Genomic DNA, 17,790 nt, shown 5'->3' on the forward strand with positions numbered 1-17,790 from the left:
TCACTCTCGCTTGTGTGTTCCTGGTCTAGGATTCAATTTCCCCCAGGCAACACTAGTTATTATTTTAGCCTTTGGTACCTCCGCTCATCCACACTGTTAAGGTGTCAGCCAGACTGCCCAGAGGACACATGCAGCAGGAGAACCATGGAAATGAGGGATGGCAAAGTTCACCTGCACACTCACTACCTAGGCAGGGCTGTCCCCTCCAGTATCTTTGTCCAGTCTAGTTTTACATGACTCGTGCAATGGGGCTTCCACCCCTTCCTTATGGAGACTATTCCACAGGCCTATAGAGCTTTGCTCTGCAGGCCTGCGTTATAGAGGTCAGACTAGCCGATCACAATGGTCCCTTCCAGCCTTAGAAGCCATAAATCTATGGATTCTATGGAAGTATTGGGATATTCAGCCTAAATGTTCCTGTTCTAATTTCCAGCCCACTCCTCCTAGTTATATCCCCTTGGTCCGACCTGAGTAAACCCTTGGGGTTTGCAGTTATATACCTCTATATTGCCAGAAGGCACATACTTCACCCTTTCAGCCTCCCCAGCCCCGGTGACCGCTTTTGCTGCTCTTCCCTGAATTCCCACCCGTTTGCCAATGTTTTTCTGGCCTGGTGGGCCCCAGAACTGCAGACAGTCTGCAAGGTGAGCGTCCACCAGACCAGTCAAGAGAGAAATGATCACCTCCAAAAACATCACATTAGGGCTGGCACTTCTGAACCCTTCAGGAATTCCTTTCCTCTCCCTTCCCTACCTGGGAGGAACAGGCTTTTCAGCCAGATGTGTCTTCCAGGGTGGGGTTCCACTCTCACACGCTCATTGTGTGCGGCCAGTCCAATAGATTCTCTCCCTGATGATGAACGCAGTGTTCAGGCACTGAAGTATAATCAATAACTAAATGTTTAGTTCCCTCCTAACGGACATTCCTTCCCTTGATCTCTGTGCAAAACCAGCCACTAACACCAGTGGGCATGCACAGATTCCTAGACGCTAAGGCCAGAAGGGATCATCTAGTCTGACCTCCTGTATAACATAGGCCAGAGAAGATGCCCTCTGCATTGTGGTAAATATGTATTTTTGGATGTGCACCATGGCCCACAGACCATAATTAAACACAACGCTTGGCCCTCAAGTCCCAATGAATTTGGCACCTTGGCCAAGACTCTAGTCAGATTAGGACACAGAATTCTAGCTATCTTTCTACACCACCGAAACAGGTGGATTGATTTTAGCGTTCAGAGGGAGAATCAGTGTTTTAATGCAACTGCGGTTTTAAATCCAGTCAAATGCTTATTCTTTCACAAAGATTCACACTGTTCCCCTTGAAGTCAATAGGAATTTTGGCTAGAGCCTTCAGTGGGAACATGATCAAACCCTCAAAGAGTTTAATTAAATCTAAACTGTGTCATTACCACCTCCTCCCTGTAAGGCAATGTTGGCTCAACAATTTAAACTTGTTTAATAATCATAAAGGGGGGGGGCAATCTAGAACTCAAGAAAAATAAAAGTGAAATTAAAAAAAATTACATCTCTCAGGGTTGTGCCTTTAGGACTTAAGAGAACAGATGAGAGAAGGAAAGAAAATAAAAAAGGAGAAAGAGTTATAAAAAGCTCTGAGATGGAGGAAGAGAGGGGAGCATGCTGTAGTGGTCAAAGCACAGGACGGGGATCCAGGAACTCTAAGAAGCTAATTCCAGCTCTGACACTGACTTACTATGTAACCTTGGGAATGTCACTTAGCTTCTGTGATGGAGTTCCCTCACCCATAAGCCTTGCCAGTTTCACAAGAGTTTCACATGTGGAATGCTGGGTTATTAATGAAGTAGCAATGTCTTACCACTCCACTTTATTTAGTTAAAGCACCATTAGGAGCATTTTTCTCCTCTCTTGGTAACATTAACACGTCCACAGTAATTATTCTCAGGCTTTTTTCTAAAATTATTCCCCCCTCCCTTGAAAATGGGCAGTAATGGATTTTTCCCTTTTCACTGCTGCTGCACGTAGCAAGTACATAAAGAGAACTTCTCCGTCTGGCTTTTCCTATTCCTTTAGATATGCACATTTTTCTGTCTAAAACTATGGGTTTTCCTAAGAGCAAGGAGAATTCATGCCAAGGGAGGACAGACTTTCCAAGTTTACACATAAAGAACAAATAAGAGCAAAGACTGTAACATCATGCACTGTTCATGGGTAAACAGTGTTACAGTAATACTGAGCACTTTTCATCTTCAAAACACATTACAAAGTCACAGTGCCCTATTTTGCAGATGGGGAAACTGAAGCACAGAGCAGCAAAGTGATTAGACCAAGGTCACACAGTGAGTGAGTGCCACAATTGGATTTAGAACACAGGAATACACACACACACACACACACACACCCCTATGTTTTATCCACTAGACTTTGAGTGTTTGGATGAGTAGAGGAGGGCGGCTGCAAGCAGCCAGATGGTGCTACCAGCACAGGGGCAGCCCTAACTTATGCCAGTGGAGGACAGGATGTAGTTCTGCTCCACTTACCACACTCCCTCCCACCCGTGCCCCACCTCTTTCTCCTTGCATCAAGGATAGGCAGCAGGGCTGCCTCCATCAGCGGGGAGTTCCCCTCACAGGGAGAATTCTCCACTAGCTGCTTTCAGGCCACTTTGTGCTGCCCGTGCAAAGCGTCCTCAGCAGACCAGAGAACCCGACCTTGAGCTAGTGCACAAAAAACAGCAGTGTGGACACCGTTGGCTTAGACCCAAGCGGTTTGACAGGCTTGCACTTGAGTGACTAGCCTGAGGGGCTGCCTGTTCTGAAACCCCCACCCTGCTATTTTCAGCACATTAGCTGAAGCAGAGCTAGCGCACGTCTGTCTGCCCAGGCTGGGAGGCACGCCCCCAGCTCCAGCGCAGATGTACCCAAAGAGACTTGCCCAAACTCACACGACGTGGATTTGAATTCCAAATACAAATGTTAACCCACCTCAAGCTTCAGAGAAACCATTCAAAGCTACTGATTTGACAAACGTCAAATAAACGTACAAAAAAAAAAGAACAGGAGTACTTGTGGCACCTTAGAGACTAACAAATTAAATAAACGTACCACACTAAGGTCAGGTCTCCACTACAGGCTTTGACATAGTGAAAAATCGACGCCCCTTAGAGATGCAGTTACACCGAACTAATCCCCCGCGCAGCACTGCTGTACGTGAAGACAAGCCCTAGATAAATATATTACACTAAAGATAAGAAACTGAGGTAGAAAGCAGCTGCCACCTCGTAGGTGCTTCAGGAAAAGGTATTGGAAGTGGTGCTTCCTTTCCGTATGACTTTGTACTGAAGCAATGCACCTGCACGCCTCTAGGGGTCGCTATATTGTTGGACATGCCAGCTTTCTGATTGAAGTAAAACTAAGGTCCTAGCAGCTTTTGTTTTTTTAAAGACTGATGGTGCTTTTCCAAAAGAGTTTGGGTGTTAAATCCTGGTGTCCTGGCTAATACCACCTCCAGCAACTATATTCTGCCTCCTGTCACTGAAATTCCCCATATAGTTTCATTTGACTTCAGCATTCTTTTTCATTTCCAGTCCTAAACTGTTGCATGGTGTTGCTGTGTGCTGTTAAATAGCTGTGGAGTTCTCCCCCAGAGATGGCCGCATTTCAATGATGGCTATATGTAGTTTATACAGCACTCTTGTATCCTACATACCATTTCAGTCACAGAATTTCAGGAAAAAAGGAGCACTCTGAACCCCATTAGCCACAGTGATCACAATTTCAAACTGACCCTGATCCCAAAGAATCTCCCATCTCAAAGACAGCCATGTGATTTACAAGGTGCCTTATGAGCTCCATATAAGGATCACTTTAACCACCACTGAAATGAATCCACCTCTGAAGTGGAAAGTAACAGCCATTTAGCAGCCATAGTAACACTACAAAAGTGTTTCCAATAGGAAGTGAAGAAGAATATTGTATCCAATTGAAACCACATAGGGAATTTCAGGGAGAGCAGACAGAATACAGTTACCAGGACACGGTGGCTAGCACCCTACTCTTAAGAAACATGCTATTTAGCTGTAAAAATTAAGGTCCTGATTCAACAAAACACGTAGGGCTGGTCTACACTAGAAAATTAGATTGACCCAGCTACAGAGCTCAGGGGTGTGATGAATCCACACCCCTGAGTGATGTAGTTAAGCCTACCTCAGCCCCTGTGTAGACAGCCCCAGGTCAATGGAAGAATTCTTCAGTCAACCTAGCCACCACCTCTCGGAGAGGTGGATTACCTACATGGATGGGAGAACTCCTCCCATCGGTGTAGGCAGTGTCTGCACTGAAGCGCTACAGTGGTGCATGTTTCAAGTGCAGACAAGCCCTTAACCACCTACTTCCCTTTGTAGGTGCTCCAAGTGCTTTGCTGGGATTATTCACGTGCTTAAACTTAAGCATGTCCACCTCAGGGCTTTGTGAAGCCAGGTGCTGAACGCTGGTAGGCCCTTTTTCATCAGAAAGGTGCTTCCAGGAGCACAGCACCCCCTACACCAGGCCAGGCCACTGGGAAGAGCATCACCTTCCATTTGACTGGCACCTAGTGGGTGGCAATGCCTTTACATTTGTATTTCCCCCGCCATACCACCCCAACACATACCTCTCCCCTCTCTTAACTTAGTCACATGGAAAACCCATCCCCACCTATACCAAGTTTTTTTTCCATTTTAGAGAACTTGTGGAGACAAATTTGCTGACTTCTCCCCACCCTTCCTTAAAACCTCAGGGAAATCCCTCAGCATCCGAACTAACTTGCAAGCAAGTACGTTTAACACACCTGATTGCTACTAGAACAGCAGAGCTCTTGGGAATCACTCTCTCTCCTTACGACTAAACCACCGTATTCCCAGACTGGGCACTCACCCACACCAATTTAACATGACATTTAAAAATAGGACATCAGGGGACTTTTGCAAGGTACAAATGCATGTTCCCTGAGGCAGAGGGAAGCTGTGTAGCAACAATTCAAATGTGCATTTATCTATCTCAATCTATCGCCTTCGGTTCACAGATCTGACCCCCTGCAAACATTACTGTGCTCTTGGTGAGTTTCGTTATTCCCCATTCTACAGACAGGGCAGCAGAGGCAGAACAAGATAAAGAAACTTGCAACAGATCACACAGCAAGCCTGTGGTAAGGCCTGTCTATCCTAACTCCGTGTTTACCACTAGACCACACGTCAGCCCATAGACCAAGCCTCCTGCTTTCAATAACTTGCGCTCAAACACTGTCAGTGCCAAGAACTCTGTTCAAACAGTGGATTCTGGATTATAAGTGGCATTTTATTCCATGCTGTTTGAGGGGCTTGACAGTTTAAAGACTTCCCCTTGTACCAGCCCGGCCCCACTCCTCCGTACAAAGAAATGTTGGGATATAAATGAACACTTCAGTATCTCTCCAGAAAGTTTATTTCTTTCCAGATACCTTGTAAATTCTATTCACAACCCTTCCCTGCAGGTTTTACTGCCGGCCAAGCCCAGTCCTCTCCCACTTTAAAAGGTCCCGCTCATTTCCCCTATGCAAACAAACAACTCCTGAAACCAACAGGACTGCAAGGTTCCCTTAACTTGAGCTATTTTTTCAGTGCAGCACCTGGCTCTGATGCAGAAGAGGGGCTTGGGGTATTTTTGACTTGCAAAAAGAGTTTAAGAGTAGGGATCTCAGGAACGCCAGCACCACATCTGCTTTCAGTAGACCCTGTACGTTGAAACGTGGCTCTTGTTTCAACCCCATGTCCCATACTGCGTGGCCTGTGATTATGAAGTTGACATGCTAACACAGCTATTCAGCTGAAAAGCTGACGGCTGAGGGGCTTCAGCTGAATGCTACAGGGTGAGTGGAGAAGGTATTCGGATCCACCGCTGTGAAGTCTGCCAAGAGCCACACCCCGCTTAGAAGAACAAGGGGGAAACCCATGTGAAAGCTTCTAGTGGCAGCTCAGCTGAGATGCTAGGAAACAAGAACCCTTCTGAGAGGGGAAATGTTCAGGTTTGTGCTGGAGAGTCACGAACACGGCTCCAAAAAAGTGAGGCTAAACAACGGCATTTGAAAGACCCTACCTCTTACATACAGCAACTGCAATTTACCAAGGTGGGGGTCATTATCCCCATATTCCAGACGAAAAAACAGAGACATATAATTTCTCTCTGACCGGCCCCCAGTTACAAAGCAAGCTAATGGCAGAACTAGGAACGCAGTGTCTTCTGCTTGGATGCCCACTACTTAGACTCTGACCTGTAGGAACACTGCCTATGAATGCACACAGTGCCTATCAGCTGCTAGCAATCACACTTCACACAGGTGAGAATCAACAGAGATCCAGAATTATTTCTTGAACATTGAGCATACACTTTGGAGGCACTTGTCAACGTTCGGCTTTAAACAAGCAGTGGGGAAGATGTCCGTCTTCAGCCTTTCCACACTGGATTCATATACTAATAAATAACAGCAATGTTTAGATGCTTAACTAGGGTCTGAAAACTCTTTACAGAGAAGGTGAAGTATCAGTCACTCAATTTTACAAATGGGGAAACCGAGGCACAGAGGTGAAGCACTTTGCCCAAATTCACACAGCAAATCACAGCAGAGATGGGACTAGACCCCCAGTTCCACATTCTAACCACTAATGCTCCCTAGTCAGAACACCCAAATGTAGCGGAAAAGTAATTTTGCTATTAGCATTTGTATCGCAGAAGTGACTAGAAGCCCCTCCCGTACTGAGCAAGGTACTGTATAAGCACATTACAGAGCCACAGTCCCTGCCCCGGAGAGCTTACAAACTAGACTACTGCCCGGTTTCTTAAAAACAGAAGTTTGTAGGTTTCATCATCTTGGAAATATCAATTAGCACACATTAAAGCCTAGCTCACATGACACAGAATCTTACTGCACTGAAGTCAATGGAACTACTCATGGTGTAAAACGTTACTCAACATGAATAAGGGTGTCAAAAGTGAAATGGCACTATGACCGACTGAAAGATATATATAACTTCTGTCTCCTTAACTCCACTAACTCACATTCATACAGTGCCTTTCCTCCAGAAGGCTCAGAAAGCACTTTATAGACTATGGCCCCAATCCTGCAATCTGTTGCATGGGTCGTGGATGTCCACCCAGAGCCAGTTGCAAGATTTGGGGCCTATATTCAAAACCTGCTATGTTGCCTGCTGCCCTCCATCTCAGAGGTGGCTGCATTTTAGCCACGCGGCCTGTATTCATTCATGGTCTTTGAAATACTGTTGGGATCCTTCTGATCAGAAACACTTTTTACTGTCCCAGCTTGGAGGATGCCAGACAGCCCTGTTAAAACTGGGGCTAAACTGACAACAACTATGACAAGTCTCATCTCCACCCATCTCATGCACAGAGGTTTCAGAAAACTTCAGACTTGGCATTTCATACTGCTGCATTTTTCCTATGGCCTTAATTTAGGGTGGGTAGGGGGTCTCTGGCCCTCCCGTTGGGCCTTGGTGGGGGGTGGTGCTCTTGCCCATTTCACTCTGGTGTGGGTGTCTGCATTGCTGCTGAGTTCAAGGAGGAGATAGGGATTTTGAGGAGAGAGAATTTTTAATTGGGCAGTAAAGATATATTATACAAACAAACAGACTCCTACACATACACCAGGTTGTCCCTAAAACAGCAGCAGCCCACCACCCTAAGAAGGCCCCTCAACCAACACCAGCCATCTGCTAGCATTTGAGAAAGAGAGCCGGCTCTAAGGGGTTAAGGTAACAGAGTCTGGGAAGGAAAAAGTGGAGATTTGCTACTTTCTCAAAACCAAGCCTACAGCTGGCAAACTCCCATCTGATACCCTCAGCACATGACTGCAAAGGGGCAGGGATGAGTCTTCAGCAGGGGCTGTGGCACGCTTGCAAGGATGGGAATGTGAGGGGCATGCAAAGTGGCACGGAGGACGGGCTGTAAGGCGGATTGTGGAATGCAGGCAATGGGGCAGCACAAGAGTGTGGCAATCTTTCAGGAAAGAGGAGAACAACAGAAGGGGGCGTGGCATGTCAGAACGGGGGTGTGGCATGCCTGCAAACTGGCAAACAGAAAAATATGAGAGAAGGCGTGGCCTGCATGCCAGAAGATTGGGGAAGGCGCTGAAGTGCATGCAGAATTGGGCAGTGGGGTACAAGGGATGGACATGCACACAGATGAGCTGGAATGGGTCTGGAAGGCATACAAAGAGTCATGGACGGAAGCCTAAAATGCACACAGAGGGCAGAGACCAGGGTGTGGTGTGTATTCTAAAGCTCCAGGAACAGAGGTGGTGCAGGAGGGGGGCGTGGCATGTGTGCACGAGGGCAGGAGTGCAGCAGAAGGGAGAGGCGTGGTGTGTGTGTGCACAGGGCCCGGGAGTGTAGCAGAGTGAGGGGGGCGTGGCATGTGTGCACCAGGCCAGGAGTGCAGCCAGGAGGGGGTGTGGCACACATGCAATGGGCAAGAGTGCAGCCAGGAGGGGGCATGGCACGCATAAAACAGGGCAGGAGTGCAGCCAGGAGGCAGTGCCCGGTGCAGGGGTGCAGCAGGGAGGGGTAGGACCCTGGGACATGTGCAACAGACATGTGCTGTACAGGAGGGAAGAGGTGCAAGCGGAGGCATGGCGTGTGTGCAAAGGAACAGGGAGTGGGTGCACGCACAGAGGGCTGAGGACCTAACAAGCAGAGCAACACTAGGGAAGCGAGGGGTTCATGTGCAGAGGGATATGGGGGGATACTCCAAAGAAACACGTGAGTTTCCAAGGATTTGCACAGAGGGAAATGGAGCTGGGCACAGAAGAGAAATATGAATCCCTGTACAGTGCTACATGCAGAAGGAAGTGAGGTGATGCACAGGGGGAGAGGTGCCAGGGAGGGAGCTGGGGGGCAAATGTAGAGGGGAACAAGGGTGCAGGAGGGAAGGGAAATGCACGTTGTTTACACACAGAGGAAGCAGGGTGCACAAGGGAATGGGAACAAACGGGACAGCTCCACGTGAGGGGAACGGGGGTGCGGTGTGCAGATGTATACTAAGGGGAATAGAGGGTGTAGAGCCGGTTGAGGGCAAAGGGACTAAGGGTGCATGGAGAAGCTGAACATAGATGGGAACAGAAGGTGCAGGGGAGGCTGACGGGACGGGACAATGGGGGGTGCACAGCGCGGTGGCACCCAGCGAGGGAAATAGGGACTAGAAGGGGCGGTTGCATGCAACGAGGAATAAGGGTGTACGCGGCGCAGAGAACTGGGGGTGCGTGCAGGGGAAATTGTGTGCAGCGGGCGACGGGGGTGGTTGCATGCAGCGGAAAACTATGGGAATAGGGGTAAAGGGGCCATTACATGCAGCGCGGAATGGGGGGTGCACGGGTCGGTTGTGCGGCGGGACAATACAGGAACAGGGGGTGCACGACTTGGCTAGGGAAACAAGAGGTGATCGGCGGGGGGCATAAGGGGTGCACGGCACTGCTGCATGGGGGAAGGATATCGGGATACACGACACTGCTGCACGCGGCGGCGGGAACGGGGTGCACGGCGGGGGGCACGGGGCGGCTGCCCGCGGCGGGGAAAACGGGGTGGGGGGACAGGGGGTGCACGGGGCGGCTGCACGCAGCGGGGGGAACAGGGGTGCGGGGTGGGGAGAACAGGGGGTGCACGCGGCGGGGGAGAACGGGGGTACGGGGGGTAACAGGAGGTGCACGGGGCGGCTGCACGCGGCGGGGGAGAACGGGGTAGGGGGCGGGGGTTGCACGCGGCGGCGGGGGGGACAGGGGGTGCACGGGGCAGCTACACGCGGCGGGGGGGGAACAGGAGCTGCACGGGGCGGCTGCACGCGGCGGCCTGTTGCAGTCCCAGCGCGCACACACCCCCTCCGGCCGCCCGGGTCCGTGCCCTGCAGCCCGCGCTGCCGGATCCGCGCCTCCTTCTCTCCGCCGTGATCCCTTCCCCCGCCGCCTTGTGCTTGCAGCGGGTCCCCCGGGGCGCGCCCCGCGGGGGCAGCTCCCCGCAGTGCCCCGATCCCGGGGACCACCGCCCCCCTGCCCGGCCGCGCGGCGCGGTGCTTACCTCCCGCTCCGCTCGCTCGCTCGTTCCCTCCCGAGCTCGGCTTGTTTTGAAATTAACCTTCCCCTTCCCCCTCCCCTTGTCCCCGGCACAGGCTGCCTCACGTACGCGGCTGCCGGCAGCCCCCGGCCTGGAGTGCCGGCTGGGAAGGGACTGCGAGGGACTTCGCTGCCAACACACCACAGCTACAGAGATCAAATGCACCAGGAGAGAGCTAGAGGGACAGACACACACACACACACACAGATACAACGCGAACAGCCACCCACCCCGAGACAGCGATAGGCAGAGAACAGCTACAACTATGGGGCCAGGAACACAGGAACCTCTACCTACACAGACACCGTTCCTAACAGGGAGATGCTCAGTTGTAGGCAAACAGGGACACATGCAGACACACACAAGGCCTTGTCAGTGCAGACAGAGGCATACAGCTAAGCAGAGACACATGGCCGGATCTTCAGAGGTGCTGACTATAGTTTGCATTTGATTCATTTGGAATTATAGGTGCTCAGCACCTCTGAAGATCAAGATCTCAGCACGGCACGCACATATACATCCACCCACACACACATGACTACATGGATCACACTCGAGGCCCGGTACAGCAGGCATACATACACACACGGTGCATATACATGGCTGTATGCCATCACACATATATGCAGTCTCAACTGAGCGTGCCTGCATACGTATAATTTGCCACACACACACGTGCAGCCACACAATGTAATCCAGTATGTTCATATTTTATTGGCATGGCAAGCTATACAAGTGTGGACAGCCCCTAGGTAGCCAGCGTAGGCACGGAAAGTCACAGGGGTGCACACAAAGACAAGCGGGGTCTCGTGCACACAGGAGCAGCCAAAACCCAACCGTTCTCCTTGCCAAGAAAAACAATGCCGCTGTTGCACCCTCATTCCCATAGGCGCTGGAACGACGGGTGCTGGCGATGCAACACCTCTGGCTTGGTTTCCATCATATACAGGGTTTACAGTTTGATTCAATGGCTGTGGGCACCCCCACTATACAAATTGTTCCAGCCCCCCTGCATAGTCCCCATAATGGTTACTCTCAAATACCCTGGACGCTGCTCAAGCCACTTTGCTGGCCACTTCTTTCTACAGGAGAGGGGGACCAGGAAAACTCATCCTCACACCTCCCTTCCAAGCTGCCTATTCCCTGATCCAGGCCAGGGGCTGGCCAAAGTGCAGCCCTGGGGCCAAACACAGTCTGCAGAGACAGAGTTATACCTCCTGGCCCTCCCTCTTTCAACAGAAAAACCCTCCACTGAGACCACAGGTATGAGGGGTTGGAGATGGATGCACAGACCCAGTAGCCTGTATGGTGGGACCAGCAGCTGGGACCAGTTGTCTCCATGGGCCGCCCGTGTATTAAAGAGGCGGGCACGCATGCAGCCACTGGTGCCCTTCCATCAGGGCAGGTGCAGCTCTGGGTTTAGCAGCCCATGTGACTGGACAAGGCCAACCTGGGAGCCCTTGGACATCTTCCCTTCCCGGCTGGGGGATCCCTTTCCCCCCAGTTCCATGGTTACCTGCCTGTGCCTCACCTGCGGAGGAGACTGCAGGCTTATTTACCTTGAGCTGCGCGCTCTAGGAATTCCCCCGCGCTCCTTGGCCCATCCCTCGGGCTGCCCGTCCAGGAGACGCCACACACACGTGCTCCCAGCGCCGGGATTTGCCTCTTGCCCGCTGCCGGCCGGGTTAAAGCGCTTCGGGAAGGTCTGGGGTAAACAAGCTGCCCACATGCTCAGCCCCTTCCCGCGCATTGGCTGCCCGGCTCCCTTTAAATACACGCCCCCACCGAAGCCAGCAAAAAATAAACAGTGCGGGGCTGGGGCGAGCTTGCCGCGGCTTCCCCCTGGCTCCGCCCTGCCAGTCCTGCACCATTCCGCCTGTGGCCTTACACCCAAGCCGTGACAGCCACCGCTTTTGGGGGGGGTGGGGGGTGCACCCAGCAGAATGGCAGCGGGGGGGGGATCCCCACCAACCCCCCCTCCCTACATCCAGCAGCTTGAAAGCACCCAGCCGCTCCATTTCTGCTGCTCCCACGGGAGGGGAGGGACAGAGCCGCTCCATGCCCGATTTACCCCCACCCACTCCTCTCCCAGCAGCAGGGAGACTAGAGGGGGTGGCCACCCCCTTGGTGATCCCCCCCAATGCAGTGACTGGCAGGGAAACAAGGAACACTCAGTGCCCAATTCCCCCCCGGAATTCGGTGACAGGACTAGAGGGGGAGGAAGGTCCTGGCTCGATTTCTCCACCACCACCACCCCCCCCCCCGGGGGCTGAACCAAGGTCAACTTTCCACCCCCATGGCCCTGTCAGCTCGCAGCCCAGCAGCGCCTAAGCCACCCGCGTTAGCTTCCAGCTAGACCCCGCTCCAGGTCTCCGGCTCTCTTGCACACGCATGGGTTGGGCATCATGCAAAGCACCATGCGGCTCTAAAACGTGCAGGAATATCCCTGTTTACCCAAACGCTTCTGGCTCCAAAGGCGGGGTGGGGGAGGCAGGGAAGGCGTGGCGTTTGGCAACACGCTTCACATTTTGTGTTGCTTCCTATGCTGTACGGGCTGGAAGGTCTCTTTCTTTTTCAGGGAGAACGTCCACATTTTGCTTAACCGAGGGGGACAGGTTGGCAGCCTGCCAGATGCTGAAAGCAGCACCTCCTTAACATAAAAAGAGAGTAGTTGCAGCAGTAACTCATCTTTAGTACATGGGCAGCCTGCCCACAAATTCACAGATCCCAGCATCCCATGCTCGTGTTGGACCAAGATCGAGTACAAACATTATATGCTGGAGCTCAGACCCTCTACTGGCTCCAGACCGCTTGGATCAAGATGAGGTTTGGCATGCTGAAATCCACACCCATTTAGCTCTGTGCTACTCCAAATCAATATAGAGGAGGGCATGCTGGGGACTGTAGTCTGCCACACGTTGGCCTGCTGCATTAATGAGAAAAGAGACATGGAATGCATTTAAGATCGCTGTGGCCACTCTGTAATTTAACGGCCTTCTGTTATAGGACTTTTTCTATTCCCATTTCTGACCCTTCTCAAATCCATTGATAAGGGTTTGTTTGTAATTTCAGATCTTTCCCTGCCACAGACTCCTGAATACTAGAGGCTTTGTTGTTACATCTTTAAGGCAATTTGAATTTAATGGGACAAACTCATCCATTTAGGCCTGGTCTACACTACAGGGTTAGGTTGAATTTAGCCATGTTAGGTCAATTTAAAAATGAATGTGTCCACACAACCACCCCCATTCCGTTGACCTAAAGGGCTCTTAAAATCGACTTCTGTACTCCTCCCCACCAAGGGGAGTAGTGCTAAAATCGAGTTTGCTGGGTCGAATTTGGGGTAGTGTGGACGCAAATCGATAGTATTGGCCTCCTGGAGCTATCCCAGAGTGCTCCATTGTGACGGCTCTGGACAGCACTTTGAACTCGGATGCACTAGCCCGCTACACAGGAAAAGCTCCAGGAACTTTTGAATTTCATTTCCTGTTTGGTCAGGGTGGCGAACTCAGCAGCACAGGTGACCATGTAATCCCCGAGAATCATCTCCATCCCTGAGGTTATCACAGATTAAAAGGCAAAAAACCCACACTCCCGATGACATGTTTTCCGAGCTCATGCAGTCTTCCCGCACTGATAGGGCACAGCTTAATGTATGGAGGCATTCAGTGGCAGAGGCCAGGAAAGAATTAACTGAGAGCGAAGAGCAGAGGCAGGACACGATGCTGAGGCTAATGGGGGAGCAAATGGACATGATGAAGCATCTGTTGGAGCTGCAGGAAAGCCAACAAGAGCACAGACCCCTGCTGCATCCACTGTATAACTGCCTACCCTCCTCCCCATGTTCTGTAGCCTCCTCACCCAGACGCCCAAGAACACAGGGGTGGGGGAGGCTGCGGGCACCTAGCCCCTCCACTCCAGAGCAACAGAAGACTGTCATTCAAACAGTTTGATTTTTAGTGTGACTACAATAAGCAATGTGGCTTTGTCTTTCCCTCCTCCCCCACCCGGGCTATCTTGTCCGTTATCTCTTTTTTTTTTAATTAATAAAGAAAGAATGCGTGGTTTCAAAACAATAGTTACTTTATTTCAAAGGGGGGGAGGGTGGTTGGCTTACAGGGAACTAAAATCAACAAAGGGGGCGGGTTTGCCTCAAGGAGAAACACACAACTCTCACACCGCAGCCTGGCCAGTCATGAAACTGGTTTTCAAAGCCTCTCTGATGCGCAGCGCGCCTTGCTGTGCTCTTCTAATCGCCCTGGTGTCTGGTGCGAAATGATTGTCTGCCGTTGCTTTCATGGAGGGAGGGGCGACTGACGACATGTACCCCAAACTATCCGTGACAATGTTTTTGCCCCATCAGGCATTGGGAGCTTAACCCAGAATTCCAAGGGGTGACTGAGACTGTGGGACCTGTGGGATAGCTACCCACAGTGCACTGCTCCGTAAGTCGATGCTGGCCACAGTAGTGAGGACGAACTCCGCCGACTTAATGCGCTTAATGTGGACATACGCAATCCACTGTATAAAATAGATTTCAAAATCGACTTCTATAAAATCGACCTAATTTTGTAGTGTAGACATACCCTCAGATAACTCCCTTAATTTCAATCAGAGAGCAAAGATGACTTTGTGGTTAAGGCACTGGATTGGGGCTCAGGAGAGCTTGCTCAAGGTGACCTTTTGCAAGTCCTCTAGACCTTGCCTATGCCAGAAAACTTGTATTAGTCTGACTAAATCAATTTAGCTTCTGTTTTGGTAGAATTAAGCGAGGGTTAAAAGTAGACTTCTTAGACATATGCTTAAACTTTGTACGGCATTTGACTTGGTACTGCACAACATTTTATTAAAAACTAGAATGATATAAAATTAATATGCACACATTAAATGGATTAAAAACTGGCTGATTAGTTACATTTTCAGACCTAACAGGGAATCAAAATAAGCAGGATTGTTTCTAGTGGGGTCAGTTCTTGGCCTTATGCTAGTTAACCTTTTTATCAATGGAAGAAAACAAAATCAGCACTAATAAAAGTTTACACACAACACAAAAATTGGGGGAAGAGGTAACCAGCAAGAGGACAGGTCACTGATACAGCATGATCTGGATCAGTTGGTAAACTGGGCGCAGCAAACAATATGTTTTAATATGGGTAAATGTATACATCTAGGAACAAAGAATGTAGGTCACAATGGAGGACTCTCTACTGGGAAGCAGTGACTCTGAAAAAGATTCGTGAGTTGTGGTGGATAATCAGCTGAATATGGGCTCCCAGTGCAACGCGGTGGCAAAAGGGCTAGTGCCATAATCAAGAGATTATGGGATGCATAATCAAGGGACTCTTGAGTTGGAGTAAAGAAGTTGTTTTACTTCTATCTTTGGCCTGGTGCAACTGTTACTGGAATATTGTGTCCAGTTCTGATGTTGATAATTAGGGAGTGTTCAGAGAAGAGCCATGAGAATGATTAAAGGATTAGAAAACACATTTTAGAGTGATAGACTAAAGGAGTTCAATCTATTTAGTTTAACAAAGCGAAGTTTACGGGGTGACAATCACAGTTTAAAAGTACCTACATGGGGAACAAATATTTGATAATGGGCTCTTCAATCTAGCAGAGACAGGTATAACACGATCCAATGTCTGGAAGCTGAAGCTAGACAAATTCAGACTGTAAATAAAGCATCAATTTTTAACAGTGAGGGTAATTAATCACTGGAACAATTTACACCAAGAGTTGTGGTGGATTCTTCATCCTAGCAATTTTTATATCAAGTTTGGATGTTCTTCTAAAAGATCTGCTCTAATTATTTAAGGAAGGTTCTCTAGACTGTGTCAAACTAGATGATCACGGTGGCCCCTTTTGGCCTTGGAATCAACGAAAAAACAGTTTAAGTGCTTCTATATTAGGGATTTTCGCCAGTTTAATTTAGTCAAACCAATGCAATTTTTCTAGTACAGACAAAGCCTTAATCTCTGCCTTAGTTTCCCATCTGTCCAAAGGTGAGAACACTTTCTTTTTCTACCCTTTGTCTAGTTTATTTAGATTGTAAGATCTTCATGGCAGAAGCTGTGTTTTACTATGTGTACGTACAGCATCTAGCACCAGGGAGTGCTGGGGCCCAAGCCACCACTGTAATAAAAATAGTAAGTAATAATAAATACTCCTGGGATTAAACTGGCCCACTGCGTGCATGAGATTATTCAATACCAGAGAAATTGGGGCTGAAGCAATCTGGATGCAGGAAAAAGAGGATGGGTTTCTCTGAGAATAAATTAAGATCCTTGTTCCCCTGTTAATAACAAAAATAAATAATAAATCACAGACATGCATATGTTGTTTGAATAGTGGCAGGTCACGTGAACAACGATTCCTAATCCAAGACTTTTTATTACTGGGATGTTACATCTAATGATATCCTAACATCAGACCCGCCAAGCCTCACGCATCTGAAGGGAGGAACTTCTCATTCCGGGTCATTTCTCCTTTTTATGATTACTTTTATTACAATAGCCTCTAGAGGCCAGTCAGGATCAGGGCCACATAGTGTTAGACACTGTGCAAACGCATATAATGAAAAGAACGTCCCTGCCCTAAAGAATATACAACCTAGGGGTCAATGTGATACCTTCATTCACATTGAAAAGTACCTTATACCATAAGTAGTCCCGTTGCAGTCAGGGTAATACTCTGGGCCTGTTTTAACTAATACGTTTTTAAACTCGAGTGTAGTCAGGGAAGTTGTATTTTCCTAAGTGACTGAGGTGCCCACGTCCCATTTTCAAAAGTGACAGGCTCTTAAGAGCCTAAATCCCATTGACTTTCAATTAAACAAGCTCTTAAGCACCTCCATCGCTTCTGAAAATGGGACCAAAGTGCTTTTAAAAAATGTGGCTAAGGTCCAAGCGAAGACAAGGTGCTTAGGAGGAGAGCCAAAGTTTCAGCTTGACCAGCTAACACATTTCAATACTGCCTGCCCTGTCAATTCTAGGTGTCAGCATACACTTTTCAAAATACCCACATTATAAGCCAGTGGACAGGATGAGCGAGGAAGGGCGCCAGAGCGTTTCTATGTAACATCTCTCCCTCCAACAAGGAAGGGGTTTGTACCCAGTATGCGTATGTCAACCAGACGGTCACCCTCTTCTCCTCCAGGGTAGTTCAGCATCTATGCCGTGGCCTGTGGGTACAGGGCCATTTGGAGGTGTATGTAGCTCCCATACCGCCCAATTCCTATGGGGAAGGTAGCTCCAGTCCCCTCCCCCGCCCCCATCCAGTTCCTACAGGGAAGGCAGCCTCAGTCCCCCCCCCCCCCAGTTCCTACAGGAAAGGTGGCTCCAATCCCCCTGGTTCCTATCGGGAAGACAGCTCTTGCCCCCACCCCTGTTCCTATGGGAAAGGCAGCTTTAGTCATCCCCCCCGCAGCCCTGCCCAATTCCTATAGGGAAGGCGGCTCCAGTCCCTCCCCACCCCCAGTTCCTATGGGGAAGGTGGCTCTAGTTCTCCCTATGGGGAAGATGGCTTTATTTCTCTCTCCCCCCACCCCCGTCCTATGGGGAAGGCAGCTCCAGGCAGCTCCCCCACCCCGACTGGCGCCATCCCCCAAACCCAGCCAGGCGCTGCTAAGCCCCCTCCCCCCTGCTGCGGCTGCTCCCCCAAAATGCCCCTCCCCCTGCAGGGCTG

General features: G+C 49.9%; 1 protein-coding gene across 3 annotated transcripts in view; it reads right to left on the reverse strand.

Moving 5' to 3' along the window:
- Window positions 1-11,687, reverse strand: part of ZNF395 (zinc finger protein 395) — a 47,217-nt gene extending 35,530 nt beyond the window's left edge. Inside the window, exon 1 of one of the 3 annotated variants that reach the window (XM_054023894.1) lies at window positions 11,667-11,687. The gene's annotated coding sequence lies outside the window, so the exon portion shown is untranslated. Of the gene's footprint in view, window positions 1-9,872; window positions 9,921-10,071; window positions 10,098-11,666 lie in introns of those variants that run through there. The other 2 variants (XM_054023893.1, XM_054023895.1) reach the window with 2 other exon arrangements.
- Between the last annotated feature and the right edge of the window lie 6,103 nt (window positions 11,688-17,790).

The sequence above is a fragment of the Malaclemys terrapin genome, chromosome 3, assembly GCF_027887155.1.
Source record: "Malaclemys terrapin pileata isolate rMalTer1 chromosome 3, rMalTer1.hap1, whole genome shotgun sequence".
Classification (NCBI taxonomy): Eukaryota; Metazoa; Chordata; order Testudines; family Emydidae; genus Malaclemys; species Malaclemys terrapin.